We start from the raw sequence: 26,474 nt of genomic DNA on the forward strand, positions 1-26,474 counted from the left end.
ATTACTCTCTGAATTTGGTCCGAGGGTTATTAGTGTCTTCGGTAGTAACGAGGTGCAAGTTTCTTCAATACTGCCAGATAGCTCCTTTTGTTCAAGGGTTACAGGTAGCTATTTTAAAAGATCCTTGTCCAGTGTTTTAAACTTTAGAAATACCCATAAGGATATCTATATGTAATTTAAAAAATATACAGTATGAGGTCTTCATCTCATCATACTGTGATTGGGTCAAAATCCTGGAGATTCTTCCCGAACAGCATTTTGGTGATGTCTACACCACATGGACCTGAAGAAGGCTTCTCAAAGGAAATTAGGGATGGGAAAAACAAGCCACTGGTCTAGTCAGTAGTGCTCACATTCCATGAATGGATTTAAGCTAAAGCTGAAAGAAAACCGTTGGGCTTCAATAAAACCCCAATCTTAAAGGTGAAAGCATGATGTAGTGATTTCTGTGACTTGATCATGATCTACTTACATCACTTGACTACTGCGGCCAAGGAGACAAAGAAGGCTCTTGATTTTGCTCAGTGGCTGGGTTTCTACAAGCAGGAAGTCACCATTCCCACTGACACCTCATGGTGTCCTTGGTCTAGCGCCATATTTAAAAGGGCATTCAGACAGCCTGCACTCTCCCTTCAATATTTTATCGGCCACTGTTCCACTCTTTCCAGCTGGCCCTTCCTACCTTCCTTGGCCATCCTCGACACAACTTGTGCTACCACCATCTGGTCTAAAGTATTGGTTGGCATGTACAGACACTTCCCAAAAAAGACAATGCAGCGGTAACTCATAGTTAGCCATGGACTACCGATGTGCAGTTGGAAAAATGAAATGTTTAATTTCTCGCTGGTGGGGGAACATTAATTCAGGCGCGGTGGCCTTTCAATGAGCATGCATGGCTTGATGACATGCATAAGGGCTTCCTGGCATTCTTCCTTGGGAAGGTTGACACACCTTTAACCCATCTTTAAAGCCCTAAGAACATAATTGATAAAGTTGATCCTGCCATTGGGAAACTGACTTTTGGTCTCATGCCAAATGAAGTCAGCCAACCAACCAAGCATCCCATTGCTGGCAGAGGATTCCACACATGCACTTTGTTTCTCTTCACAGTCCTGACCAGCTGACTATTTGCAGCATTTTTACATTTTTATTTCAGATTTTTAGCATCTGTAGTATTTTGCTTTTGTAAAAATTCTTCCTGTTTGGTTTCCTATGACTTCTCTGTGCTGCAGTTTGGAGCCAGGATTCCCGTTCCCAGCTCTGACAGGTGTAATGCCTGTGGCAGATGTTCTCTTGATGTTGAAGCCCATGAGGGCCCTGCCATACATGCCGCTGTATAGAGGCAGACTCAGTCATCAGGGCAGGAGGCAACATGCAGGTATCTCTGACTGGGATGGGGTTGGGTCAAGGCATGAGAAGTGGGAGTACTTTGAGCAGAATTTCCACTTCATTTTGCCATTTCTCCACCTTCCCTGCTAGCCAACTGCTGGAGATCACTTTTGCTGCACTTCAGTCAGGTGATAAACAGTTAAGGCGAGGCCTTTCTCCTTCCTGTTTAAACAGTAACTGGAGTGTGTGTGTCATTGGTCAGGACCGGCATGTATTCGGTTGCCTGTCACCTCCAATGACCCATGAACGTGGCCGCCCTTTCCACGGAGGTTAACATCAGCACAAAATACCTACAGGGATCATGACATTCATGGACTTCACTTTCTCTCCAAGGGTGCATATCTTTTGATTTGATTTATTGTCACATGTACCGAAGTACAGTGAAAAGTATTTTTCTGCGGCCGAGGGAACGTACACAGTACGTACATAGTAGACAAAGAGAATAATCAACAGAGAACATTGACAAACGTTACATCGACAAACAGTGATTGGTTACAGTGCGGAACACGGGACCAAACAAAGCCAATATATGAGCAAGAGCAGCATAGGGCATCGTGAATAGTGTTCTTACAGGGAATAGATCAGTCCGAGGGGGAGTCGTTGAGGAGTCTTGTAGCTGTGGGGAAGAAGCTGTTCCTATGTCTGGATGTGCGGGTCTTCAGACTTCTGTACCTTCTGCCTGATGGAAGGGTCTGGAAGAAGGCAATGCCATGGTGGGATGGGGTCTCTGATAATGCTGTCTGCCTTCCTGAGGCAGCGGGAGGTGTACACAGAATCAATGTGGGGGTGGCAAGCTTGTGTGATGCACTGGGCTGAGTTCACCACACTCTGCAGTTTCTTGCGATTTTGGACCGAGCAGTTGTCATACCAGGCTGCGATGCGGCCAGATAGGATGTTCTCTATCGCACATCTGCAGACGTTTGTGAGAGTCGATGCAGGCATGCCGAATTTCTTTAGCTTCCGTAGGAAGTAGAGACGTTGTTGGGCTTTCTTGACTATTGCATCAACGTGTCAGGACAGACTGTTTGTGATGGTGACCCCCCCGGGACCTTAAAGCTATCGACCATCTCCACTTTGGAGCCATTGATGCAGACGGGAGAGTGTGTCATGCTACTCTTCCTGAAGTCGATGATAAGTTCCTTGGTGTTTTCCGACATTTAGTTATCGCACCTGGAAATGCGAAAAGAACCTGCTGCCTCAGTATTGTTGGGTGGGATTTTCTGGCCATCGCATCGCGTGTTTCTTGGCGGCAGAGGCGGCCCGCCAGCTGGATCTTCTGGTCCCGCCTTGTCGGTAAATCCCAGTCATTCCCTTCTTCAAGGAGACAAACAGAGAGTTATGAGTGTGAGAAATAGACTATTACGCAAGGAGGCAATGGCAACATTTGTGCAGAGTGACTGTGATGAACAAATTGGGGATGAATATCATTATTGGCTGTTCATGGAGGGTTTTTGAAGAAGAGACTTGTGAGAGGGGGATGGGTAGAACAGCAAAGTGTGTCGGTCTAAGGAATGCTGTGCAGGAAAATGTTGGGCAAGCCAGATTGTGGGACTTATCACCTGAATATAGGAAATCACTTACCTTTCCTGCCTGAGTAAGGTCATTGAACCTCTTGCAGCACTGATTCCAGCACTGATGGGCCACAATCCTGTTACTCAGCCTCCTCAGCCTCACTTGTTTGGCTCACAAGGCTGGCCTCTTCCCCCTGAGAAGAATAGGGAAGAATGCTTCTATTGGCCACTCAGCTTACAGCATGACCTCCAGGTAGGCATCAGAGAACTTATGGGTGTGTGGGTGGTGGTGGTGGTGATGAGGGGGGGGGGGGGGGGGGGGGACATGGACGGTAAGAGCAGATGAGCAGCCATCCCATGTCGTGCGTCTATTCTTTTGGTTGCTGCATCCTTAGTGAATGATCTGCAATGAAGACATTCTGACATCTGCCAGTGCCCCTTTAAATAGAGATTCTTCAACTTATTTGTTTGACCTTGTCTTCACACCTGTACTTTGTGATTGGTTGGCTAACACAGAAGTGCGAGGCTAATGCTCTGTCGCCGGGTTGAGCGGCAAAGGCAAAGCTCACACCATAAGTAGTTCAGCTCTCAACTCGCTGATTCTCCCCGCCAATCATCTCTCGGGGGTTGTTAAACGTGAAAATTCTGCCCCTTGTTTCAGGAATTCCCTCGGGTTGAGGGAAGCAGAGGGCAGTGGGGGGTATTGGAAGGTTGTGGCAGCCCAGTAGGCGAGTGTGTGTGTATGTGTATAAGTTGGTGAAAAACCCACACCGCTAGTCTTTCGGAGTGTATCATGGATGTTCATATGTGGCCAAGAAATTGGCCAGGTTAAGTGTTACATGTGCACAAGCAGCATTACTGTCTCCTAGTAAACCACTTTTTAAAAAGTTTCTCCAGAAGCAGCATTGTCATACTATTTATATCATAAGGCTTTAGCTAAAATCAGAGCTGTCATTCGCAGTGCTTTAATATAAAGGGACCACCACTCATGTATTATAGTCAATTGGAAACCAGATTGTGCAAGGATTGTGCTCCAGTAGTCCAATTGACAGTGTAAATAGGCAGCACGGTGGCACAAGTGGCTAGCATTGTGGCTTCACAGCACCAGGGTCCCAGGTTGGATTCCCCGCTGGGTCACTGTCTGTCCGGAGTCTGCATGTTCTCCCCGTGTGTGCGTGGGTTTCCTCCGGGTGCTCTGGTTTCCTCCCACAGTCCAAAGACGTGCAGGTTAGGTGGATTGGCCATGCTAAATTGCTTTAGTGTCCAAAAAGGTTAGGAGGGGTTATTGGGTTACGAGGATAGGGTGGAAGTGACGGCTTAAGTGGGTCGGTGCAGACTTGATGGGCTGAATGGCCTCCTTCTGCACTGTATGTTCTATGTTCTATTTTATTTTTATGGGTACTAATTCTGTCCCTTCCAGCTAGAACTTCTTCAGCAATAAAATTTAGGTTTGATATTGATGCAAAGGAAAAGTGCCTACAATACCCAACCTAAACAAAGGAGATGTAGCAAGATGAAACTCTTTTGATTGCTCCTTGGTTGGAAATGACTGACTGACTATTTCTCATTTGCAGTTGCTGTAAGTCACCAATCCAGAAATAGCTTTGTTCTCAGAATTTGTATTTCTTTGAAAAACCATCATGGCCCTCAACATCAGTAGAGCACAAATATAAAAATGTTGAATTGTATTTTCGGTGAAGGCATTTAAACCAGTCGGTTGCATTTAACAAGCTTGTTATGGATTCAAAGCCGTCTCAGAAATTGGAGGTGAGGTGACATGGCAGAGATGTTGACCAAATTGACGTAAATTATTTGGTTTGTTGTTGAGGCCAATAACATGACTTCACAATTACCTGAGAACCGGAAAAGATTTTCTGTTTCTCAGATCAGCCCACGCCAATATCTGCAAAAAGTGAAATGGAATGTGCGTGACACAAAGCTGCATTGTGAGCTTCTGACGCCGGTGTTCTTAGTTCATGATTAAATGTTTCTTGTCATGTAATCATTTCTGCTTTTCCTGTTGTGTTTTCATGCAGTTTCCTTGTAGCTGAGCAAAAACAGATTAAGGAAAGAACAGAAATGAAGTTATTGATAGTTTAGTAAACAGCAATGGAGCAGTTTTAAGCTTATTAATCCATCTAGCTTTACCACTCATTTTTGACAATGGTTATTTCAGTAATGATGGTTTACATTTCCGGGGATTTCACGCATCCTGTCTGTTCTATTTCCTGAAGCATATCTTCCTCTGTCTTCATTTTTCCGACCTGTATTAAGAAGTCAAACCTTGATCTCTCGCACCGCTCCTCTGAGTATCATAGCTCATTCTATTTCTCTCACTTTCCTTTTCTACTGCTCGCATGATGCCCCCCACTGCCAAAGATCTAGCACACATTTCTCACTGAGATCTTCATCATCCATTCCTTCCTTTCTGCACTCAGCGACTTCTCATCCTTGGTGATTTCACTCTCCATCTCATGGCTTGCCTTCTTTCCTCAATGCCTTCTGACTTTCCTAAACATCTCCCTCCATATAAACTCTCAGATTCATATTCAGAGCTCTTTTCAGCTGTACCTTCTTCTGTGCCCCCATAATCCCACTTTGCAGGCCATCTTCAACAACAAGATTGCCATCCCCTACCAATGACATACCTCACCTATTTCAAAACCTACTTCTTTCTGCTTCTTTCCTTAGAAAATAACGCTCCATTTGAAAATGGACTTTCAAACAACCAAATGCATATCTAATGATCTGAGTACTTCTGCAGTGGTCAGTTTTCTCAATCGTTCCCCCACCCCCACCTTTATTTTCCTTGTCTTCAGTAAAATGTTTTCTTGCTCTCATACTGCTGCTGTTAGCCCAATTTAACATCCTTGCGCCTAGGAAGTGTGATTTGATTATATCTGGCACATAACCTTTTCCAATGATTCTTTTCCAGGTTGTTACCAATCTTCATTCTCCTCTGCTCAAAGAACCTCGTGCTCCAGAATCATCCTGTACAGCAAAGATAACCTTGGGATTTTTATTGCACTGCCAACTGTCTCTTTAAAGCTCTCTTGTCACTCCTCACCAACTTTACCTCCAGCAAATGCACTCTCCATAATATTAGTGTAAAATTATCATGGGCATCTTTATCACTTGGATCAGGGTCATTCAGTCAGTCGCCTGTGCAGCTTTTTCTCTCTTCACTTTTTACAGCGTATGTGCCTTTTCCTAAACTCTGAACCCATATATCTCTTGTTTTTCTGTCCTATCTTCTTCAGCACACCTTCCCCCACCCCATGCACACTCTTCCAAGTTTATTGGGTCCATATCAGTTACACCTTCTCTGTCCTTGGCCTTATTCCCATTAACCTGCCACCCATCCAAGTTTCTTCCCCATTCCCCATGCTACCTGACATTGTAAATGGTTTTCTTCCCTCATGTGCTTGGAGCTTTGTTTTCAAAATTATTGTCTTCCACCCTCTCCTCAAACAACTCAACCATTGACCCCTTTATCATTACAAACTACTAGCCCAATCTCCTTTGAACACTCCAATGTGCATGGAAGTACATTATTTCCCAAATCCTCATGATTCTCTGTTTAAGTGACACCCTTTTTGAATATCTCCAATTAGGGTTGTCAATTTGCTCGACCTCCCTTATCACCTCCAGCAAAATTGTCCTCATCTTCTAACCCAGCCATTCTCATCTGCCCCATATCTAACTTAATGATTCAAGACCTTAATTCGTCAGACCACATCATGTTTCACTGCAACTTAATTTGCTATGCTCAAGCTATCCTCTACTTAGGGTCATCCTGGGGCCTCAACTATTTATAAATTATATTCTTGACATAGATGAAGGGATCAACTGCATAATAGCCAAATATGCTGATGATATTTCAGGAAAGCAAGTTGTGAGGACGATACAAAGTGTCAACAAAGAGATTTCGATAGGCCAAGTCAGTGGGGAAAAATCTGGCACAATGTGGGGAAAGTTGTTTGGTGGGAAGTCTAAACCTCTCTTGGGGGCCATGTCATGGTGAATGCAGCAGACCACCACAGTAAGCAAGATAATTGCAGGTGTGTACTGTCACCTGACTGATCAAGCATGAGAACTGCATCTTCAGAAGCATGATGGCCATCTCAATGGTTGCCCTAGCAACAAAATGGTTTTGTTGTAACACCTTTGTGCCAGGGTCTTATAGAGGAGTGAGTAGCCATTTCTTCGAGGGATATCCTTTCTCTGCTAGGCTGATAATGAAGTTCTGCAGCAGCCAAGACTAGCAGATGACGGGGTAGCCATGGAAGCTGCCAGGAATGTGAGTGCACACATGGAGGAAGCTTCTGTTGTGCTTGCAGGCGAGTACAATGTTGAGGGAGAAGGAGCCCTGGATGGGTCAGGTGGAAGTGCAGTCCCTCAATTGCTTGCTAATTGTGGTTGCCTGCTGCACTCCCCATAATATTAGGAAAACAATGGTAATTTTAAGGGATTAATATTTGTATTGGTAAACATTGGAAATAAGGTATAGTTTTAAGTCGGTTTAATTTAATGTTTCTGTGCCTGGAAGGGTAAAACCTATAGTTAGTTTCATGCTGAACAAAAATATTTGTATGTGTGGGGGTTGGTTGAGTTCCAATTGTGTTTCTATTGTGCTTAGAGATGGCGCGAAGATTAAATAAACAAGCAGTCGTTGCTTAGCAACTGGAACCTTGTAGGATCGAGATGTTTTTAAGTGTTAGCTCAGCTAATTTGATTGCAATTGGAGATGAGTAATGAGGGAGAAGGGAACTCTCACAGCTCTGCTAGAAGCAGTTGGTTTAGTAGGCTAGAGAGGGAACATCTCTCTCAGCTTTGCGAGAAGACAAGCCATAGTATGGAGTAATGCTTATGAAAACAAGTGCAGAGATCTGAAGAGCAGCTAGTTCAGGAAACTAGATAAATGGAGATAAGTTTCCAAGAAGTCTGAGGTTAAAGGTACGCGAACAGAGGACTGTTCAGTAAAGACAGACAGAGCTGAGAATATGGCTGAGACACCAGAAAGATATCTGAAGTGATTTTCACATTTGTGAGATTTTATTACAGCCTGTGGAACATGAGTTGAAATAACAATGAAAATTGATGGCTAGATCTCGGAGTTTGTATAAAAGCAGTTAAGACAAAGGAAACTTAATAGGGGTGGAATAAGGGGTGGAAGCAGGGGCTGGTTTAGCACACTGAGCTAAATTGCTGGCTTTTAAAGCAGACCAAGGCAGTCCAACAGCACGGTTCAATTCCCGTACCAGCCTCCCCGAACAGGCGCCGGAATGTGGCGACTAGGGGTTTTTCACAGTAACTTCATTTGAAGCCTACTTGTGACAATAAGCGATTTTCATTTCATTTCCATAAAATCCTGGACTGTATTTACTGTTAAAAACAGAGCAGAAACGTTACTTAAAAGTGTCATTTGGAAAACATGGACTGGATTTCAGAATGCAAACCATTAGGGGAAAGCATGCTAATGAGAGAAGATTTTGAAGTATTTTTTGGTGTGGAGTTTGGAAACTCTCACATGACAATAATCAGGGGGAATTCTAAGAAGAAATTCACAATCATTAACTTGGGTTCAGAGCGGAGTGTGTGTATTCGACCACCATCATGTGTGCTTTTCAGGGACTTTGTATTAATGAGACCATTGTAGATGAAGATATACTTTGCAATCCGTGTTAATCCTAAAGTCTGTGTATAATTGTTAAGTTAAGGGCGTATTGTTTCTGAATCTAATTTATTAATGTTTAATGTTTTTTTGCTTATTGTTAAATCTAACCTCCTGTCTTCAAATCCATAGAGTTCATCGAACCCCTCTAGTGGAAAAGGAGGCCATTCAGCCCATCAGGTCTGCACCGACCCTTGGAAAGATCACCCCACCCAGGCCCACCCCGCCCCATCTCTGTAATCCCACCTAACCTGCACATCTTTGGACACTAAGGAACAACATTTTAGCATGGCCAATCCACCTAACCTTCACATCTTTGGACTGTGGGAAGAAACTGGAGCACCCGGAGGAAACCCACAGAGGCATGGGGAGAACGTGCAAACTCCGCACAGACAGTCACCCAAGGTTGGAGTCAAACTCAGGTCCCTGGCACTGTGAGGCAGCAGTGTTAACCACTGTGCTGAAGGGGTCAATAAATGTCCTTGGCACACAATCCTCCCATGTTCAAGAGCAAAATGTGCCTTAAGGCTCCTTTGCTGGTGTATATGCTGGAGGTTGAATACCAGAGACCTGGCCTGAGGCTTTTGTGTTGTACTCACTTTGCCAGAGTGAATAAGGTTATTGAACCTTGTCCTGTGGAGGACACAGTCCCCCGGACCACACTCTGTAAGCACATGCTCTCCACCACCTCGACCTAGGCCTGTTCAATTTGAGGATTTTGTTAGGGCACTGCATTTTCTGTGGAATGAAAAAGGGCCAGATCAAACTGATGAATTAACGGATTTTATCATCTGCAGCTGTGTTCAGCTATTGCCTTGCCTTTATGGTAGGTTTAATTCAAGTTATTTAGCTTGTAACAGTTGGATCCTAAGTGCAATATTTTTGTATTAAATACACAGGACAAATGGTGGAAGTTGTGTTGAAATTCCTCTGTACAACAAAACAGGTAATTTGATGCAGGATTGCACAACCAGGATAATCTCCCATTTAATGAGACCATAAGACCATAAGACCATAAGACATAGGAGCGGAAGTAAGGCCATTCGGCCCATCGAGTCCACTCCGTCATTCAATCATGGCTGATTTCAACTCCATTTACCCGCTCTCTCTCCATAGCCCTTAATTCCTCGAGAAATCAAAAATTTATCAACTTCTGTCTTAAAGACACTCAACGTCCCGGCCTCCACCGCCCTCTGTGGCAATGAATTCCACAGACCCACCACTCTCTGGCTGAAGACATTTCTCCTCATCTCTGTTCTAAAGTGACTCCCTTTTATTCTAAGGCTGTGCCCCTGGGTCCTAGTCTCCCCTGCTAATGGAAACAACTTCCCTACATCCACCCTATCTAAGCCATTCATTATCTTGTAAGTTTCTATTAGATCTCCCCTCAACCTCCTAAACTCCAATGAATATAATCCCAGGATCCTCAGACGTTCATCGTATGTTAGGCCTACCATTCCTGGGATCATCCGTGTGAATCTCCGCTGGACCCGCTCCAGTGCCAGTATGTCCTTCCTGAGGTGTGGGGCCCAAAATTGCTCACAGTATTCTAAATGGGGCCTAACTAATGCTTTATAAAGCTTCAGAAGTACATCCCTGCTTTTATATTCCAAGCCTCTTGAGATGAATGACAACATTGCATTTGCTTTCTTAATTACGGACTCAACCTGCAAGTTTACCTTTAGAGAATCCTGGACTAGGACTCCCAAGTCTCTTTGCACTTCAGCATTATGAATTTTGTCACCGTTTAGAAAATAGTCCATGCCTCTATTCTTTTTTCCAAAGTGCAAGACCTCGCACTTGCCCACGTTGAATTTCATCAGCCATTTCTTGGACCACTCTCCTAAACTGTCTAAATCTTTCTGCAGCCTCCCCACCTCCTCTATACTACCTGCCCCTCCACCTATCTTTGTATCATCGGCAAACTTAGCCAGAATGCCCCCAGTCCCATCATCTAGATCGTTAATATGTAAAGAGAACAGCTGTGGCCCCAACACTGAACCCTGCGGGACACCACTCGTCACCGGTTGCCATTCCGAAAAAGAACCTTTTATTCCAACTCTCTGCCTTCTGCCTGACAGCCAGTCGTCAATCCATGTTAGTACCTTGCCTCAAATACCATGGGCCCTTATTTTACTCAGCAGTCTCCCGTGAGGCACCTTATCAAAGGCCTTTTGGAAGTCAAGATAGATAACATCCATTGGTTCTCCTTGGTCTAACCTATTTGTTATCTCTTCAAAGAACTCTAACAGGTTTGTCAGGCAAGACCTCCCCTTACTAAATCCATGCTGACTTGTCCTAATCCGACCCTGCACTTCCAAGAATTTAGAAATCTCATCCTTAACAATGGATTCTAGAATCTTGCCAACAACCGAGGTTAGGCTAATTGGCCTATAATTTTCCATCTTTTTCCTTGTTCCCTTCTTGAACAGGGGGGTTACAACAGCGATTTTCCAATCCTCTGGGACTTTCCCGGACTCCAGTGACTTTTGAAAGATCATAACTAACGCCTCCACTATTTCTTCAGCTATCTCCTTTAGAACTCTAGGATGTAGTCCACCTGGGCCCGGAGATTTATCAATTTTTAGACCTCTTAGTTTCTCTAGCACATTCTCCTTTGTGATGGCTACCATATTCAACTCTGCCCCCTGACTCTCCGGAATTGGTGGGATATTACTCATGTCTTCTACTGTGAAGACTGACGCAAAGTACTTATTTAGTTCCTCAGCTATTTCCTTGTCTCCCATCACAAAATTACCAGCGTCATTTTGGAGCGGCCCAATGTCAACTTTTGCCTCCCGTTTGTTTTTAATGTATTTAAAGAAACTTTTACTATCATTCCTAATGTTACTGGCTAGCCTACCTTCATATTTGATCCTCTCTTTCCTTATTTCTCTCTTTGTTATCCTCTGTTTGTTTTTGTAGCCTTCCCAATCTTCTGACTTCCCACTACTCTTTGCCACATTATAGGCTTTCTCTTTTGCTTTGATGCATTCCCTAACTTCCTTTGTCAGCCGTGGCTGCCTAATCCCCCCTCTGATAACCTTTCTTTTCTTTGGGATGAACCGCTGCACTGTGTCCTCAATTACTCCCAGAAACTCCTGCCATTGCTGTTCTACTGTCTTTCCCACTAGGCTCTGCTCCCAGTCGATTTTCGTCAGTTCCTCCCTCATGCCCCTGTAGTTACCTTTATTTAACTGTAACACCTTTACATCTGATTCTACCTTCTTTCTTTCAAATTGGAGATTGAATTCTACCATATTATGATCACTGCCTCCTAAGTGCTCCCTTACTTTAAGATCTTTAATCAAGTCTGGCTCATTACATAACACTAAGTCCAGAATGGCCTGTTCCCTCGTGGGCTCCATTACAAGCTGTTCCAAAAAGCCCTCCTGTAAACATTCAATGAATTCCCTTTCCTTGGGTCCACTGGCAGCATTATTTACCCAGTCCACCTGCATATTGAAGTCCCCCATGATCACTGTGACCTTGCCTTTCTGACATGCACTTTCTATTTCGTGGTGCATTTTGTGCCCCCGGTCCTGACCACTGTTAGGAGGCCTGTACATAACTCCCATTATGGTTTTTTTGCCTTTGTGGTTCCTCAACTCTACCCACACAGACTCCACATCATCTGACCCTATGTCATTTAGTGCTATTGATTTAATTTCACTCCTAATTAACAAGGCAACCCCGCCCCCTCTGCCCACCTCCCTGTCTTTTCGATAGGTTGTGAATCCCTGGATGTTTAAATGCCAGTCCTGAACCCCCTGCAACCATGTCTCTGTGATGCCTACCACATCATACCTGCCAGTCACAATCTGGGCCACAAGCTCATCTACCTTGTTCCGTACACTGCGCGCATTTAAATATAGCACCTTTAATTCTCTATTGACCGTCCCTTTTTGTTTTCTTAGTGTGGTGGACCTTGGTTTACTGAGCCTTTCCATACACTGTGTCATATTTTGTGGGATGGGGACTATCGTAACCTCTCCTGAGTTTTGTCTTTTCGTGCTTTTTTGTATTCCTAAGCAGCTACGCTTCCCACTGATTACTTCACCTCTTGGTTCCCTGACTTTCCCTTCCCCCCCAATCTTTAGTTTAAAGTCCTATTGACCACCCTATTTATTCTTTTCGCCAGAACACTGGTCCCAGCTCGGTTCAGGTGGAGACCATCCCAACGGTATAGGTCCCCCCTGTCCCAAAACTGATGCCAGTGTCCCATGAAAACGAACCCCTCTTTCCCACACCACTCTTTCAGCCACGTGTTAACTTCCCTTATTCTTGCCTCCCTATGCCAATTTGCACGTGGCTCGGGCAGTAATCCGGAGATTATGACCCTTGAGGACCTGTTTTTTAATTTGAATCCTAGCTCTTTATAATCTCTAAACAGGTCCTCTTTCCTAGACTTGCCTATGTTGTTGGTACCGACATGGACCACAACAACTGAATCCTCCCCCTCCCTCTCCAGTATCCTTTCAAGCCGGTCAGAGATGTCCCGCACCCTAGCACCGGGCAGGCAACATACCATGCGGGACTCTTTATCCTGCTCACAAAGGATACTATCTATCCCCCTGATAATAGAATCCCCTACAACTACAACTGGGCTGGGCGTTTGGTATGAACATGAAGGACAATTGCTTTTATAAATCCTTTATAATAATGGGGGTCTCCTAAGTGATTCTGGGTTTTCTACTCAACTAATACTGCTCACCCTGGCACCACTCCTCAAACAATATCCATTGTTTCCTATCCATCAATCCATCTTTTCTCCATCTTTAGGTCCTCAAGTTACAGTCTCTGGGAGCACTGAATAATTGTTATTTTACTTCATACTTAAGTAGCCTTGGCATCTAAAATAATTCTACAATTTCTAATGCATACTGTGATTTGGTTTTAACTGAATACCTTCAATTTTTATTCACTTGTGCACAACGAACATCAGCAGAAAGTTGAATCATGGAAGTGGCATTAGAACACCTGAATAAAAGCAAATGGTGTAACATTGCTCCCATAATGGAAACTCTATTCAATAGAGCAGTACAACTACAATTAATAGTGTATTTTACCTATTGGTCTTGATATAATTACAGCTGCTATATTTGCCATGTAGTTCTTCGCAGAGAATTAATCGTCAGCAGAAGGGGGGCCGGAGGGGGTTAGGTTAGAGTAGATTAGGGGTCAATTAATGGTGAGACCTGTGGGGGAGGGAGGTGGTATTTGCACTATGTTTATATTTTTATGTGCATTGTTTATATTGCTGCTGTTACAATGCCAAAAAAACCCTCAATAAAATGTTTATTAAAAAAAATATTTGCCATGTAGGTAGTTAAAAAATGAACAGCAGCCAACATTATCGCAACCTTAACAGGGTCATTCACAAACACGATAACTAACAGAGTTGGAATATGCTTTCATTACTTGTGATCATATTAAAACATTGCATGACAGGAGAATTGCCTAGAAACCAACGGTTTTCTCCATGGTTACCAGCAAAGCTGCTTTCTGATCAAAGATTGAAAATGTGACAAAACAGACCTGACTTGTTTATCTTCTCCCTCTGGTGGGTGTATTTTTCCTTCGTGCAGTGCTCAAAATCCACGCATTTGGACTCAAACTTTCGAAACTTATTGAACAGTAGCAGATCAATCAGAATGTTAGTGGTGGCTCAATTAGGTCCTGTTGAAATTTCGGCCCTGTAGAAATGTGTCGGTTTTGGTCAGGGTGTTTGTATGGACTTTGTCCACCTGGATGTCTAGTCAAGGCCTTCCTAAGTCACTTCTGGCAGCATTAAAAATAGCTGCTTTTTGATTAACAGCTACAGCAGGAATTCACAGGAGAAGTCTCACTGGGCAATTATGTTAGCCTGATGTGAAATAGCCTGCATTGCAGCTCTTGACTGAAATGGGAGGCTGTTGGTGAGTGTTTTTCTTCATGATCACATTCTCACTTGTTTACTTGGTAATGTGTAAATTATGACTGAAGAAACATTTGCCACTAATGCAAATTTACTGCAGAAAAAGTCGAGTGGCCAGATGTGCGAGTTGTTAGTTGTATTGCAGAACGACCAGACTGCATCTGAGAAAGAAATGATAGTACCATTTTGAAACAAACTATAGCCTTTGGCTCAGAACTTGTATTGATGGCATATTATAATGTTCTCTTGATGGATGAGGTTATGCATTATTATATAGATTCATTTGTTTAACTATCATTTTACGAGTGGAAAAACAATGCCTGCTAATTAATTAAACCTCTGGGCAGAAGTATGATACATTAAACAATTTGGGGGGGCCATTTTGCAAACGCTCTTTCCAATAATTTGCTACTATTTTTTCCAATATTCTTTACAATAATTTCCAAAATTAAAATGTAGCCAAAACTGCATTCTAGATTAGTAACCATGTGCAATATGGATATTAATTGATTCTTAAAGCTGGGAATTATACTTTTTTTTTCTTACATTTCAGCAGAATGTTAATACAAGTTTTTATGAGTGAATGAATAGCTGAATATATACTTATTGTGTACTACTTCTCAAACCTGCAATTAAATTTGTTTGTCCTGCTCGACTACAATAAAATAATTTTGGCCGGTTGATTTTGGGCTCTGTGTTATGTACATTACAAATGAAGCAATGGACAGAGCACAGAGAAAAGAAATATTCTGATTAATGTTTTATACCTATTCAATGCATTTTGCATTGTTACTCATGAATGATTTATTTTAGGCAAAGGTAAAGTTCAATTCTAGACTGAGCTGTGTTTCAACATGGGTGTAGAAGGTGTGTTTCTGACCTTCTACTAACGGGAGATATTAAAACTGCTGGAAAACCAGAAATAAGCTGTCATGCCCTTTTTTTTACCTGGCGGTGGGTAAAATTCTGCGTTTGGTGGTTAAAACGCTCTTTTATTAGTAACAATTGAAATTAGTTTCAGATTTGGGATGAATTTGGTCACTATCATTTCTGCCTTGAATAGTGTACTCCACCCAACTCCCATTTTGACTTCCCATCACACATTCTATTAATTCATTACTGAACTTGGAAATTGTGAAATCCTTTTTTCGATTAGTTCATTCCCCTCTCCGTTAGTTGTAAGGTGATGGTGATCTTAAATGGGAAATGTTAAATTGCGGTTTAAATAGTAAGATACTTTGATTTATTTTATGTATATTGGTGGTTGCAATTAACTATCAGTTAAGAATTTGTCCATTAGAAGAATCAAAGCTGAAATAATTAAATGACATGTCAATTAAGTGTCAATTGTGAAAGGTTCACATGAATTCGGAAAAATGAACACCAGATTTGTTTCCCTCCCTTTGTGACAACACAGTGATTAACCTAGTATACCTTGTGTCTAAACAATGGCACGATAGCACAGTGGCTAGCACTGCTGCCTCAGAGTACCAGCGACCAGAGTTCAATTCCGGTCTTGGGTGACTGTGAGTGTGGTGTTTGCACATTCTCCATCTGTCTATGTGGGTTTCCTCTGGGTGCTCAAGTTTCCTGCTGCAGTCCAAAGATATGCAGGTTAGGTGGATTGGCGGTGCTAAAAATAAATTGGCCCCGAGTGTCAGCAGATGTGCAGGTTAAGTGAGATTACGGGGATAGGTGGGGGAGTGGACCGGGGTAGAATGCTCTTTTGGAAGGTGGGTGCAGACTTAATAGGCCGAATGACCTCCTTCAGCACTGCATGGATTCTGTGGAATAGAACAATTCCTGTTCCCTCTGAAAGAAAGGGGAGCAGAAGTTTCCTTTGCAAATTCGCGTGTGGCATTCTAAGTCTTTATTAATAGACAAGCAGAGAGATGTTGCGGTTTTCTGATGGAGGAAATTTCCAGAACCAGGTAGCAGTTATTTTGCCTATTCAATTTGGGTTATGTCAAGGCTAAAGCTCTTTGACAGGATTGTTTTCAACATAGATTTTGCTGCATTTCTTACATGAAATGTTTAGTTTTCCAGTGAAATAGCTCTTGAAGAGCATTCAGCCTCCCATTAAAGGCTCTCAGGACTTCAATCAGCTGAGCCCCACTTGTCTCAGGAGCACTTCAGCTCAGCAGCGAACTACTGAAAAGTGCCAATGTACTTTGCAGCTGTTCATTTCATTTTCCATCAGAGGAAGTCAAAATCTCACAGTTTGGATGATTAAATTAATCATGACAAATACAAAGAAATCCAGAACAACAAAGAAAAAAGTTGAAAGACATTTTTCATTGCATCTGCATGCAATTTGTAAACTTTAAATTATAGTTTACTTTTTGCTTTGTGTGTCAAAATTCAAAGCTTGTTTACATACATAAAAGCAGTTCTTTTGATCAACTCAATAATTCCAGGTGCAAAAGTTAATGCTGTGCTTAATCTGTGCTTTTCATTCTGAAAGGCTGAATTCATTTTTTTCGTCAGCACTATGCCAGTTCAGAAGCTATTCAGATGTAAAATGGGCAGGACAAGTTGAGTGAGCATTTAATAAATCATACAATACCCTAGGCTTTATTAATAGGGACATAGACTACAAGAGCAAGGACATCATGTTGCACTTCTGTAAGACTCTATTTTGGCCTCAGGTGGAGTATTGCATCTCGTTCTTGGTCCTGCAGTTGAGAAAGAATGTGAAGACATTGGAGAGAGTGTCGAAAATATTCATGAAAATGTTTCCAGGAATGAGAAACTTCAATTGTGAAGATAGACTGGGGAAGTTAGGACTATGTTCGTTGAGAAAGGAAGGCAGAATGGAGACTTAATAGTGGTATTGAAAATCATGATGATCTGCTTAGAGAGTAGATAGTAAGAAACTATTACCACTCATGAATAGAACCAGAGAACACAGATTTTGGCAAAAGAAGCAAAAGCAACAGGAAAAACAAAGGTCTGGAATGCACTATCTGAGAGTGTGAACAAAGAACAAAGAAAAGTACAGCACAGGAACAGGCCTTTCGGCCCTCCAAGCCTACGCCGATCATGCTGCCCGTCTAAACTAAAATCTTCGACACTTCCGGGGTCCGTGTCCCTCTATTCCCATCCTATTCATATATTTGGTGCATGCAGATTCAATTGAAAGATTCAAAAGGGAATTAAACTAAGTGGAAATGTTACGAGAGAAGGCAGGAGAATGGCACAAAGTGAATTGCTCATTTGGAGAGCTGATACAGACACAATGGGCAAGTTGCCACCTTTTGCGCTGCAACAATTCAGTGATGCTATGGGGCTGCATTCTCCGCTGGCGGGTGCTCCGTTTTTCCGTCAGCCCGTGGGTTTCATGACGGCGTGGGGCTGCCATACAATGGAAAATCTCATTGACCAGCCGGCGTAACGGAGCATCCCGCCAGCATGCTGAAACAGAAATATGGCGTAGCGGGGCGGAGAATCCAGCCCATGATGTCCTGATTTGCAAGAATTCTGCCACAAATGCCAACACTTCTTTCGCATGAATTTACTACTCTGAAATAATTAGCATTTAAATTAATCTCTCTAAAATTAAAACAGTAGTGAAATTAACACCCTGCTTTCTAAAAGTGGAAAGCAGTTCATATCAGAAGATATGTAGATTAGATTAAAAATATGACTTTAAACTTGTTTTCAAGGGGTTAGATTGGAAAGGTTGCCTGATACTAGGAATCTGGATCTGCAGTCAGACAGAACATTTGCCCAGGTGACCTCAGTTACTGAGTTTGCTGAAATAAACAACACATGTTCACACTTGAGGGACTTGAATATCTTATCCTTTATGAACCTTGCAGGATTAGTCTCAGGGCACCCTTATCAAGGTATGAATATTAACTAGTTTAACTCACTAACTGGCCTGGAGTTCACTGCCAAACTTCCTGTGAAGGGGAAATGGAAATATCGCAAAGATTCACATGTTCAGGGTGAGTTGGAAGTTTTGTTCGGAAATGCAGACAAGATCTGGTTGATCTATCTTAAGCAGAGAGCTATGATGGCCCAGGGTAAATCCAGGGCTGTCTGAGTGATTGGATTGACCAAAATAAAGCGTTACTTGCATAATTAACAAGGAGGATAATGTTGAATATATTTTCATTTCTTACATTGCAAGGAGAAACTGAAATTAAGTGGAAGGAAGGCAGAACTCATTACCCTTGAGCATTCCCTTCATGATTATAAAATAAACCAGCTTAATGATATCTATTTTGTCCTTATTGTGCGGAAGTTGATTGAGGAAAGAAAGCTGGTGAAGAGCAACAGGGAACAGGGGGAAGAAAAATTAAACAAAGCAAACGAGAAGGACAGAAGACTGGATAAAGCCATGAAGATGAAGACAAACAATGATAGAGTTAAAAAGCAGGGAGGGAGGCACAGGCACCAAATCGAAATGACTCCAAGCTGCAAGATCGTACAGGAAGTGACTGGTGCAGAAAGCAATGCCACTGCACCAATCAAAAGGAATTACAACAGATTGCTATTTATGGATGAGGAGGAGGAGGCTAGGTGGATGGAACACTTTTGAGAGATCCTCAACCATCCCAACCCCAGCTCCACTTTTGAGTTGCGTGACAGCACCACACATCAGAAGCTAAACGTTAACCTGGGAGAAACCATCACATTAGGGTCCAAAGAGACATCAAGAGCCTGACAAACAACAACTCCATTGATGTGATGCCAGTAGATATATTGAAACATGGCCAGATTGTTAGCAGAATGGAGCTCATGGACCCTTTCAACATGATCTGGATTGCGGAGGACCGGAGGAAAGAGGAAATCATAAAGCTAGCAAAGAAAAGGAACCTCTGTGACTGCAATAGCTGGAGGGGCATATCAGCACCTGTCAAGGTCTTCAGTACGGTGCCCATCAACAGAGTAAAAGCAAAAGTAACCTTTGTGAAAAACAGGCAGACTTCTGGGGTGGCAGATAATTCTGTGTCTGAAAGTCCTTATGCTCATAAAGAGCAGAGCACAGAGTATGAGAAACCATGGGCGGGATTCTCCGACCCGCCGGCGATTCTACGACCCGCCGGGAGGCAGCGTGAATCCCGCCCCGCCGCTCCGCGCTGGCTGCCAAATTCTCCAGCGCCGGTTTTCGTGCGGGGGCGGGATCGCGCCACGCCGGTCGGGGGCCGTTGGCAGCGCCCCCCCCCCCCCGGCAATTCTCCAGGCCCCGATGGGCCGAGTGGCCGCCCGTTTTCAGCCAGTCCCGGCGGGACCTGGCTTGTCGGCTGTCTAGCGGGGTCCTCGGGGGGGGCATGGGGGGATCCGGACCCGGGGGGGGCCCCCACAAAGGCCTGGCCCGCGATCGGGGCCCACCAATCTGCAGGCGGGCATGTGCTGTGGGGGCACTCTTTCCCTCCGCGCCGGTCTCTTTAAGGCTCCGCCATGGCGGGCGTGGAGAAGAAACCCCCCTGCGTATGCGCAGGAAACACGCCGGCGGTTCTGCACCAGAACACACTGGCAGTCCTGACCATGCGCCAACTAGCGCCGGCCGGCGGCAGCCCTTTGACGCCATTTGGTGCGGCGCCAACCCTTCCAGTGCCGGCCTAGCCCCCGAAGTACCCGACGTCGGAGTGGTTCGCGCCGCTCTTGGTGCCGGTATGGGCCGCCCCGCCAATGCGGGAGAATCCCGCGCCATTTGTTTTCAACTTTATTGATTGTAGGAAGGCTTTTGATGGCATACAGCAGCAGTCACTCTGGTACATACAAACATAGGAACAACGAGCACGAGAAGGCCATTCAGCCCCATGAGCCTGTTCCGCATTTAATAGGATCATGGGTGATCTGATAGTAACCCCAAATCTGCATCCCACTTACTCCCGATAACCTTTCCCCTCCTTGCTACCAAGGATCTATCTGCCTCGGCCTTAAAAATATTCAAAGACTCTAGGCGCAATCTACTGGAAAAGTTTCTCGTGTCATTTCAGGTGGGTTTGGCTGGGTGTTTTCACCCGGCTCTGTCGGCGAGTTCCCCACCACTATCTAACCACACTTAGTCATTTCTTTGGGCCCGAGGGAGTTTTCCTCAGGCTGACCCACACTTATTTTTTCATCTCTGAGGAGCTGAACACACTGGCCAGACTGGCTCCTCAGAGCTTAGGCCACCATTTTGAAAGGGTGCCCCGATCTCTAAGTGAGCTTGAGTGACCCACATTTCCCCCACTTATGGGCAATGTCACTCACCCCATACACATGGGCATTACCTCATCCCTCCTCCAAGTGAGGATACCCGACTATGGGATCGTTGAGGGCCCTCCCTTTTCAGGCTTTCCCACACCCCCTTATGGCCCCCCTTCATACCCTCAACTTTCCAGAGGCCCCTTCATACCAGCCCTTTACCCCCCACCCTTTATACCCCCCTTACCCCTCCTTTCATGGGCATGGCTCCCCTCAGGCCCTGACCCTTGGCAGTGCCATCCTGGCACTGGCACCCTGACTTGTGCTCCTGCCAGCCTAGCAGTGCCACCGTGCTATGTATCTGACCACCCAGGGGCCCCCACGGGAGACCCCCAAAGTCCCGTTCCACATCTCTGTAGATCAGTACTAATTGGCACCCGCTGGAGTCTCCTTGGGGAGGCTGATTGATGCTGGGAGCCTGTTAGAACCAGCATCAGCATGGGGTTAAGTGGGTTCTTAAACCCAGCTAACCGTGCAAGACTGGGTCCCGCCCAACGTGGTCAGGAATCAGATCGTGACGTCTCACGACATCTGGTTAGATTTTGCAAGGTGTTGCGGCTATTGGGGATCCTGGGGAGGCCTTTCTCGGCATATACTGCCGCATCCCACTCCGATTCTGATGGGATGCGGTCAGTAGAGCACGCCCTGTGTTTCCACAACCTTTTCAGGAAAGTAATTCCATGGACTCATGACTCTTTGAGAGAAAACATTTCACCTACATCTCCATTTTAAATGGGCCATCCCTTATTTTTAAAATGCCACCCTCAGTTTTAGACTCTACACAAGAGATAACATCCTCTCCACATCCACCATGTCCAGACCCCTTCAAATAAAGTTGCCTCTTCCTCTTTGAAACTCCAGTGAATGCAAGCCTAGTCTGATGAAGCTTGACACCATCCAAGACAAAACAGCCTACTTGATTGGGACTGGGGCTGGTATCCCTTCAATCAACATTCACTCCCTCCACCACTGATGAACAGAGGCTGTAGTGTGGACCATCTACAAGATGCACTGCAGAAACTCACGAAGGCTTATTGGGCAGCAGCTTTTAAACCCGCAACAGCTGGCATATAGAAGGACAAGGGTAGAAGATACCTGGGAACACCACCATCTGGATGTTTCCCTCCAAGTCACTCATCATCCTGACTTGGAAATATACCACCGTTCCTTCACTGTCGCAGGGTCAATATCCTCGAATTACCGCCTAATAGCACTGTAGGACATCAGGGACTGCAGCAGCTCAAGAAGGCAGTCCACCAAGGACAACTAGGGATGGGGAATAAATGCTGGCTGAGCCAACAATGCCCAAATTCCGGAAACTTATTTTGAAAAAAGGCATGGAAGGGAACAACAAAGCTATCACGTAAATTGGATGTTGTTCACTAGCGCTGAGAATGTGAAATCTTGGGCTATTCATATGGAGGCAGCATCACCAATGAAGCAATGCTACAGAGGTCTGGTCGGTGGGACTTGTGGGACATCGCAACAGAGAGTTGATAGACGCTGGAAGGATTCCTATTTCACCTACTGGACATATCCCCTTCTCAAGTTGCAGAGTAAAGGATGTAACCAGGTGGAAGAAGACAGGCACAGATAAAGAAGACATGGTGATTGCCATTTAAAGAGGACCTCCAAGAGTGGGATACTACCTGGGCTAGTAGTAAAGACACTGTAATGGACTGGGACCAGTGGCAGGGTCTTACTGCCCAGAAGAACTAAGTCCTCACTAAGTCCTGTAACATTCAAGTGTTAATTAGTCATGCGGGGATCAGTTAATTCAATAAGAGGTTATCACTTCCCTTAGATTTCACTGTTATACATCCAAATAATGGGGCGCAAAACAAAATTTCAGGACAAACAGATGAGTAAGTTAGGTGGATTGGCCATGCTAAATTGCCCCTTAATTTCCAAAGATGTGCATGGGGTTACAGGGAAAGGGTGGTAAAAGTGGGCTTTGGTAGGTTATTCTTTCATAGACTCGATGGGCCAAATGGCCTCCTTCTGCAATATAGGAATTCCAGGGTTCTAATTGTAATGGAAATAGATCAGTGCACCAGGCACTATTTGCAAAGCAAACACAAGTATTTCAAGAGCATAAAAAAGCTCTTTTTCCTAAAACATAGGTGTAGATACTGGGTGAATTAGAATTTTGGAAAATTAGATAACTAGGATTTTGCATTTGAGTGTTATTTGATGGTGAATCTCCAGATTATAAATGTGTTTATTCAAACGACAATGGGAATTTGAGACTGAGTGAGGTCTAACTAACTTCATCAGCTGATCAAAAACATATTGAACTGTTGAAAGAGGATGTGTTTTAAAAAAATACAAGAAACGACACTGACTAATGGTGGCTACCACAAGTCACCTGGGGCGCCATTCTCCGACCCCCCGCCGGGTCGGAGAATGGCCGTTGGCCGCCATGAATCCCGCCCCCGCCCCCGCCGAAGTCTCCGGTACCGGAGATTGGACGGGGGCGGGAATCGGGCCGCACCGGTTGGCAGGACCCCCCCGCTCAATTCTCCGGCCCGGATGGGCCGAAGTCCCGCCCAAAGTTGCCAGTACCGCCGGCGTAAATAAAAGCTGGTATTTACCGGCGGGACCAGGCGGCGTGGGCGGGCTCCGGGGTCCTGGGGGGGGGCGCGGGGCGATCTGACCCCGGGGGGGTGCCCCCACGGTGGCCTGGCCCGCGATCATGGCCCACCGATCCGCGCGCGGGCCTGTGCCATGGGGGCACTCTTTCCCTTCCGCCTCCGCCACGGTCTCCACCATGGCGGAGGAGGAAGTGACTCTCCACACTGCGCATGCGCGGGAAACTGTCGGCGGCCGCTGACACTCCCGCGCATGCGCCGCATTTCCGCGCCAGCTGGCGGGGCAACAAACGCCATTTCCGCCAGCTGGCAGGGCGGAAATCCCTCCGGAGCCGGCCTAGCCCCTCAATGTTGGGGCTCGGCCCCCAAAGATGCGGAGCATTCTGCACCTTTGGGCCGGCGCAATGCCCGTCTGATTGGCGCCGTTATTGGCGCCAGTCGGCGGACATCGCGCCGTTGGGGGAGAATTTTGCCACTGATGTCTGGGGCGAAATTCTCCCCCAACGGCGCGATGTCCGCCGACTGGCGCCAAAAACGGCGCCAATCAGACGGGCATCGCGCCGGCCCAAAGGTGCGGAATGCTCCGCATCTTTAGGGGCCGAGCTCCAACATTGAGGGGCTAGGCTGGCACCGGAGGGATTTCCGCCCCGCCAGCTGGCGGAAATGGCGTTTGTTGCCCCGCCAGCTGGCGCGGAAATGCGGCGCATGCGCGGGAGCGGCCGCCGACAGTTTCCCGCGAATGCGCAGTGGGGAGAGTCTCTTCCACCTCCGCCATGGTGGAGGCCGTGGCGGAGGCGGAAGGGAAAAAGTGCCCCCATGGCACAGGCCCGCCCGCGGATCAGTGGGCCCCGATCGCGGGCCAGGCCTCCGTGGGGGCACCCCCTGGGGTCAGATCGCCCCGCGCCCCCCCCAGAAACCCGGAGCCCGCCCACGCCGCCTGGTCCCGCCGGTAAATACCAGCTTTGATTTACGCCGGCGGGACAGGCAATTTCTGGGCGGGACTTCGGCCCATCCGCGCCGGAGACTTGAGCGGGGGGTCCCGCCAACCGGCGCGGCCCGATTCCCGCCCCTGCCCAATCTGCGGTACCGGAGACTTCGGCGGGGGCGGGATTCACGGCGGCCAATGGCCATTTTCCGACCCGGCGGGGTGTCGGAGAATGACGCCCCTGATATTGCAATTTCCTACATGGATTGCACTTCAGACAAGCTTGAAAATGTTGCATATAATTTCAAACCTGGGGTGGGGTGTCTAAGTCCAGTTCAAAAAGGGACGATTGAAAGCGGGGCACAGTGCAAAGGGCTGGATGTTAATAAACTGTAATTCTGTTAAGACGATTATCTAGCCAGGCTTTCTACCCATCAGATGATCAAACCCCCATGTGGGAGGATGAAGTAACCCCATCTTCCATTGGTTTTCTAATTTTGAAATGTGTCACAGGTTTCTGAGATGAAACATCAAAATATTCTACAACTAATGACTACTGCGGACATGGAAATTAAATCTCTTTGGAATATACATCTACAACAGGGTTTTAAGAACTGGTTTTGTCAAGCCAGAGTTAGAGAGGAAAATACATCAGAGGAGTCTAAAAAAGCTGCTGGTAGAGCATTAAGGAATCTCTCTCTCTCTCTTAAATTAAGAAAAGCCCTATCCCTTAACAGGCTAAAAAAACATTTGCAGCGTTTGTATATTTCCACCGGAAAGAATCTCAGAAGAAATTCCAGGATTTCAGGCAAAGGTAGCTGGCAAAGGTAGCTTACGGATTCAAGAAGGATATTGTCTCCAGCAAGTGCAACTATATGGACTTTAATTAAACTCTGGAATTCTAAAGCAACCAGGAATGCTGCAATGTTTAACAATCGATAAATTGATACCTCAAAGACAAGCAAATGACTTCTAATCCGACACTTTTAAACTTTTATTTGGACTCTAATTTTTCGAACTTCTGATACCTGTATGTCTGTGAGAGACATTGTGCCTTTTATTCTTTTTTTCTCAGGTTCAGTGGCTTCTAAACTTTGTCTTTCTTTGACTCAAGAACACCTTGTTGATTAGCTCCTTACTGTTCACTGCATTGAAACTAGAAAATACATTTGGATTTGAAAATGGCACACCTGGGGAAAATAAATTTCGAAACCTTTGTTATGACCAAAAGAGGAGTTTAAATAGAGGGGAGGCAGTTAAACCCTTCTCATCTGGTCGCAACGCCAGATAAAGATATCAGTAAATCTGGAGGGAGAAAAAAAAAGGAATTAAGGCACAGATCATAATTAATTGAAGAACAGACATGAGCAACTGGGTGGCCTACCTGAGTTCTTATGTTTCCATATGGCAATAGCTTAAAATTGAGGTGTCACTTTAAATCTCTGTGATGTCAGAGATTCATTCAGTGGCACAGATGATGGATTTGGCAAAACAAAAATCAATTACTTTGGTTCCACAAATTTTACTATACAAAATTAAGTCCTTGTTTGTTTGGGCAGCAAATATTTGTGTTTTGTTTCCGGAAAGCAAACTTCGTGAAGTAGCAGTAAATTACAAATTTGTATGCTTGCTTATGCATGCCAAACGGCTAATCAGAAAACGTATTTTTAGTGATATTTGATGCTGGATCCCCAGGTTGTTAAAATGTTCATTCAAAACTGGCACTAGGATTAATTAAAGGAACATTGTATAGAGTCCCACAGGATATATTGTGGGAAAGCCATCATTCATTCTATGGTTCGTTCTCCAGAAATATTTTTTTCTTTGACATTTCACGAGTTGAAAAATTCTCATTAACTAGTGAAGGGGGGAAAAAAGTATGCAGGTCATTTCTCTTCAACAAAAGCCAAGTTAACATCTGGGGCGTCATTCTCCGACCCCCCCAGTGGGTCGGAGAATGGCCGTTGGCCGCCGTGAATCCCGCCCCCGCCGGTTGCCGAAGTCTCCGAAGGGAGAAAAGTCGGCGGGCCGTTAATGGCGCCGCTGACGTTGGAGAATGGCACGGGTCTGCGCAAGGCAGCCGATTTTCAGTCTGCCGATATTCTCCCTTCCGGATGGGCCGAAGTCCCGTCGACGTGATGACTGTTCACGTCGACGTAAATCAAACCTCCTTTTCATCGGCATGAACCTGTGCTCCAGGTTCACGCCGACCAGCGTGGAGGTGAGTGACGGCCTGGGGGGTTGGCCGCTGGGCAGGCGATGGCGT

The 26,474-nt window shown here is 45.2% G+C and overlaps 1 protein-coding gene across 24 annotated transcripts in view; it reads left to right on the forward strand.

Annotated features, from left to right (window-relative positions):
* The window catches only part of LOC140388298 (contactin-4-like), a 3,617,424-nt gene that overhangs the window by 1,433,586 nt on the left and 2,157,364 nt on the right, over positions 1 to 26,474 (forward strand). Inside the window, exon 1 of one of the 24 annotated variants that reach the window (XM_072472216.1) lies at positions 14,375 to 14,492. The exons of the other annotated variants lie outside the window; for them this stretch is intronic. The gene's annotated coding sequence lies outside the window, so the exon portion shown is untranslated. Of the gene's footprint in view, positions 1 to 14,374; positions 14,493 to 26,474 lie in introns of those variants that run through there. 24 annotated transcript variants of the gene reach the window in all.

This window comes from Scyliorhinus torazame, chromosome 13 (assembly GCF_047496885.1).
Source record: "Scyliorhinus torazame isolate Kashiwa2021f chromosome 13, sScyTor2.1, whole genome shotgun sequence".
Lineage (NCBI taxonomy): Eukaryota > Metazoa > Chordata > Chondrichthyes > Carcharhiniformes > Scyliorhinidae > Scyliorhinus > Scyliorhinus torazame.